Here is a 5,911-nt window from a genome sequence, read left to right on the forward strand (position 1 = left end):
AAAAAAAACCCGCAAAAGAACCTCCCAGCAGACAAGCCAGAGCAGAAGCCAGACAGTGGAGGGCTGGCCAACGCTACTCTGAAAGCCACAGACTTCTTAAAGCACTTTAATGAAACAGAATCAGACTGAGCGTCCTTCTCTATCTGATAGCTTTTATTATCTGGATCTATGAATTACCCTGGTTTAATGGGAAATACAAGAAGAGATTACAAAGGCCCTGACTAGTAAAATATTTTTACAATTGTGAAACTTGTAGCAAGGCTCATTTCTTTTTCTGGAGAAGTAAAGTAAGGGCAAGGGGCTAATGCCATAAAGCATATGTCCGTGGCAACAGCCCCAGTGGGGGCATGAACTCAAAGCATTTGAGAAAATCTACACTTAGAAGTGAATGATTCCCACCTGTCAGCAACAACCGGGCCACATTATTCATGGTTCCCTGAGGCCTGTGTCCCTTCTGGGGCCCTAGGGAGCAGGCCTGGTCTTTCGGGGACTCTAGTCATAGATGAGGAAACTGAGGCATGTGACTTGGACTCGGAACAAATGACTGGCCCTGAAGAAGTGTGCACTCTGAGCTTAGTCAATGTATGCTGAGCCCTGAAGCAAAACCCAAGAGCTGACTCTTTTCTTTCTTAAAAACAATGGTTATCGTGACAGGTAAATGGTTCTGGAATGGGTTGAACTTTCCAAAAACATGTTCAAAGAAAGATAAATACTATAACAAAAAGACAGCAAGATGAGTGTATCTGAATTGTTCTCTCTGTATATCTCTGCATATCTCTCTTTAACACTGTCTCTTGCTGTCTGTAAAAAGATGTGAATCTTCTAGAACAGATCTGTCCAAAGGGCAAATAACTTGATATGTTTCTTTGATTTAATGTTTATAGTAGCAGTAATAAAAAGAAGAAATGAACAAGTGAAATTATTTTCATGATTCATCTTATGCAAACCAATGTATCAAAATGTTTAGAAATGCTACTGGCATAAAATCTATTATGATAAAATTTTGTACTATTTTTACTGTCTTTTTAAAAAACCTTATTTTATTTGGATGTATGTGAAGGGAGTAATATATACACATGAGTTGCCTGTGGGGGCCAGAGACATTGAATCCTCAAGGAACTGGGATGACAGGCAATTGTGAGCTGCCCAGTGTGAATGCTAGGAACTGGACTTAGGTCCTCTGCAAGAGCAGTGCCTGCTATTAAGCTCTGAGACACCTCTCAGCCACTTTGTTATACTACGTTTTTGAAATTTGATGTAATGTGTACCTGAAGCATACCCTAACAGAACTAGCTACCATTTTGAAAGCATAGTCCTAACCTTTCCAATTTCCTTTAATTGGGAGGCCTTGCTATACTAGTTTTTCTATTCTGTACCATAGACTAAAAATATTTTTAAAGGGGGGGGTGGCTCGAGTTGCTTTCAGTATTTCAAAGATAAAGATATCTAATACTACACTTGGAAGATAACAACATATACTTTTCAGTGCCAAGGATGATTTCATAAGTATGCTTATGAATATTCCAGAGCTAAGTGACACTTATCCTTATCAGTCAGTATTAACCATGTGCTTATTTCATGAAAAGCATAGTCCTAAGCACCAGACTGTGAAGCCCTACTATGTACAAGATGGCTCTTCCAACACCAAACCTCTAGTCGACTTCAAAGTGTGAAATAACTCCTTTAAAAAAAAATGGATATTTTTTAATGTACATTTCAAATGTTTTCTCCTTTCCAGGTCTCCCCTTTGGAAACTTTTTATCGCATCTCCCCTCCCCTTGCCTCTATGAGGGTGTTTTCCCCCACCCACCCACTCCAGTCCTCCCGCCCTAGCATTCCCCTACACTGGGTCATCAAACACCCTCAGGCCCAAGGGCCTCTCCTCCCACTGATGTCCATCAAGGCCATCCTCTGCCACATAAGTGGCCAGCACCATGGGTCCCTCCATGTGTATTCTTTGGTTGGTGGTCCAGTCCCCGGGAGCTCAGGGGAGTCTGTCCTGTTGACACTGTTGCTCCCTCCATGGGGCTGCAAACCCCCTTAGCTCCTTCAGTCCCTTCTCCATCTCCCCCATCAGGGACCCCAACCACAGTCCAATGGTTGGCTGAGAGCTTCTGCCTCTGTATTTGTCAGGCTCTGGCAGAGCCTCTCAGGAGACAGCCATATTGTCTTCCATCAGCAAGCACTTCCAGGCATCCACAATAATGTGTGGGTTTGGTGGCTGTATGTGGGATGGATCCCCAGGTGGGGCAGTCTCTGATGGCCTTTCCTTCAGTTTCTGCTCCATACTTTGTCTTCATATTTCCTCCTATGCGTATTTTGTTCACCCTTCTAAGAAGCACTGAAGCACCCACACTTTGATCTTAGAATGTAAACACATTGAAAACAGAAGACTTACAATTCCCGATCTCTTTGTGCTAAATGAGATGCATATTTTATTATGTGACAGACATTTTGTTGATGGAATAACAATTCATTAGATACTCTTTAAAACAGTTTATGATTTTGTCTCATTGGAGCTAATCTAAAATTTGGAAAACAGTAATAATTGTCAAATTAAAATTCAACCCGATCTATATGGCATACTAAGATTTTAATGAGAGGTGGGTAAGATGACCAAGTAGAAGCAGGTTGGATATTAAAGTCAGAAAGCTGATCCAACAGCAGAGCTGTCCACCCCTAGGATCCATGTCCTTCGAGGTTCTTTGGTCATTTAGGGCTGTTGTAAAAGGAGGACAATCTGTGCCCCCAAACTTTAGTGAATGAAATTGGACATTTTATGCCACAATGATAACAAAATTATTTAGAAGTCAGAGGTACTTGTCATAAAGTCTAGTCAATGGTCAAAGTGACTGACAGGGGCTAGAGAAGCATCCCATTGCTGGACTGTTGTAGGACAGGAAGCTGCATTTTGAAACTACAAGGTATGCCTGCTTGCTCTCCTTGGCCCGATGCAGAAAGATGAATGGCCCCGCCCATTAGATGACATATGAGTACCAGAACTAATGCTAGAACAGGACATCTTAGAGATACTACAGAGCAAGACTAATTTTAGATCCCACCCCTACAGAGGTAAAAATCTTACATACTTCCCAGACTCAAGTTCTGAGCCCAGGACTTCATGCTGACTCCATAGATTAGAGGCTTTAACACTTATATATAGCTATAGGATTGACATGTTGGAGGGCAATAAATGACTATTATTTATTGAAAAATTCAATAGAAAATGAATGCCATTAGTTAGATAGCTTTAATATCAACCCCATCCTCAATCTCAGCCATAATTAAATGTCATTTATTTAAAGAAAATTAAGCTTATGGTTGCTTTAAAATTAAACAAGAAATGTACAACCAAAAAAAAAAAAAGGAAAGAAGAAAGGAAGGCAGAAAGAGAGAGAGAGAAAGAAAGAGAGAGAGAGAGAGAGAGGGAGGGAGGGAGGGAGGGAGGGAGGGAGGGAGAGATTTGGGGAGAGGGAGGGCGAGAAAGAGAGAGAAAGAGAGGAAGAGAGGAAGGAAGGAAGGAAGGAAGGAAGGAAGGAAGGAAGGAAGGAAGGAAGGAAGGAAGGAAGGAAGGACTGGAGAGGTGATTCAGTGAGTAGAGGGCTTGCTGCACAAGTCTGATGCCCCAAGTTCAGATCTCCAGAACCCATTTAAAGCAGGACAGAGAGTGCAAGCCTGAGATCTCAGTACAGCCCTACCAGGAGATGGGAGATAAGGAAGAACTGCTTGAATCTCACAGGCCACGCAGACTGGAATACACAGTGGAAAAAGAACAAGAGAGACCCTGTCTCAAACAGGGGAGATGGGAAGGCCTGACACCTATACATTTTTTTCTGACCTTCACACTTGTATCATGGCTTGTACAAAACCCACACAGAAACACAGCATCACATGGTACCCCACAAACACATACATGTTTATATTTATGTTGGGTTAGTTTCAAATGTAAAGGTTTAGGTTGAGAGAGAGAGAGAGAGAGAGAGAGAGAGAGAGAGAGAGAGAGAGAGAGAGGTCATTTTTCTAATCTGAAGTATAAACAGAGGTAAAGATGACATCACAGAGTGGATGGCCTTCCTGGGATTAGAAAGAGATTTCTACCTCTTCTGTCTGTGAGTGACATGGAAGTCTGTTTAAAAGTAGGCAGGACTTATTGTGACTAACCACCACATCACTGTTCCTACTATGGGTATGATAGACAAAGTGACAAGCTATGCATTATGACCAAGACTAGAGTTCTCAGTGTCCCTACACACAAAAGTATGGATGAGGGATGAGACTTGAGAAAGCAGACTAAGGGGGAGGAAATGGGTCAAAGAAGGTGAGTTTCAAAAACTCTATTCTAATACCTGTTTGCAAACACATTTACCCCGCATTCAAACTTAAGCTCCTGCAGTTGCTAGCTTTTAGCAAGGCCTGGTGAAAGATTAAATCCAACTTAGGCAGAAATCCAACCAGAGAATCCAAGACTTTTCTTAACTCTACCCTGTGGAGCATGAGACTAAGAGGCAATTGGGGAAATCAATGACATTGCCCCCATTCAAATCTGAGAGCTAAGTTGTTTTTAGGAGGATTGAAACTACAAGTCGAAGGTCAATGTAGCCAGGCCTGGTGGCACACGTCTGAAGCCCCAGCAGACAGGTGGCTGAAGTAGTGGGATCACAAGTTTGAGACCATCTTAGGACATACAGTGAGATAACTGTTTTAAAAACAAACTAAAACAAAGCACAGATGAATAGAGAAGTGGGTAAAAACTGGGAGAGGACCTGTTAAAGACCCCTTTGATCCAAACACAAATCTATGTTGAGAACTGATTGCTTACTTTATCAGCAACATCCTTCACAGAGCTTCCTAAATTTTCGTCTAACCATATATGTAACATAACCTGTATAATTTAGGATGTAATTTGATTTTCACCAGTTATTAGGAAAATGTTTGATTCAGGCAAGAAATTGCGTTTTTATTTTCCTTCTGAATGTAATATTAGATATTAACATAAAAAGGTACCATGACAGCAATGATTAACCTTAACAATCTTTCATTTTGTTCTAATATACTTTAAAACTATCTTAAGTTTGTAACAGGCTAAAAATTGGGGTTAAGAATATCTATTAAATATATAGTACCAAAACCAAGAAACAGCTCTAGCACTTTCCTGTGTTTAATGTGTATCTGTCCTCATCTGCCCATGCATGCTCCACACTGGCATAGGGCCTCTCCAACATTTTAAATTCCATTACTTTAAAATATAAAGCTCTACGCCTGTGATATATTACTAATGCTAACTGATAAGATCACCTAATTATAAACTTCAGTTTACTCTTATTAATGTAGCAAATGAAGCCATGGGAGTGAGTGAGATCTCATTTTGGATAAGGTCCCACTTCTTGTTAAATGTTGTTCTTTCAGAGTTGGGCATACATCATCATTGATGTAACAATAACAGATGTCTTATTTGTGGATTCCTCTCCTGTCTGCCTTACAGCAATGATTTTACTACTTGTGAAGGATTACAGAAAATTATGGGAGGATTTACATGAGGTCTCTGCAGTATTTATTTAGAAGTCAAGTACAATATTGTTTTTCCAAACCCATTAACCAACACAACTTAATCCGGACTCAAAAGAGCTGCAGTATTCTCCGCTTAGTCAGCCTATGTGATTATGGTTTCAGAACCACTCATCAATAAAAGTTGCGTTAGTCACGAAAGCAGACGTGAGGTGGGGTTGAGAAGATTCCATGTTCCTATTCTTGAAACACCAAGGTCCTATTTTGCAAGAGGTACTAGCACAAGGATTAGTAGTCTCTTCCATCTGAGTCTGTTTGCTTTTCAAACTCATTCAACTTTCCATGACAGTGGTCCTTCATGTCAGGGTTGGGAATCTGCTTGCTTTCAGCTTTGAAGTTCTGGTGT

Source organism: Mus musculus, chromosome 2 (genome assembly GCF_000001635.26).
Source record: "Mus musculus strain C57BL/6J chromosome 2, GRCm38.p6 C57BL/6J".
Taxonomy (NCBI): Eukaryota; Metazoa; Chordata; class Mammalia; order Rodentia; family Muridae; genus Mus; species Mus musculus.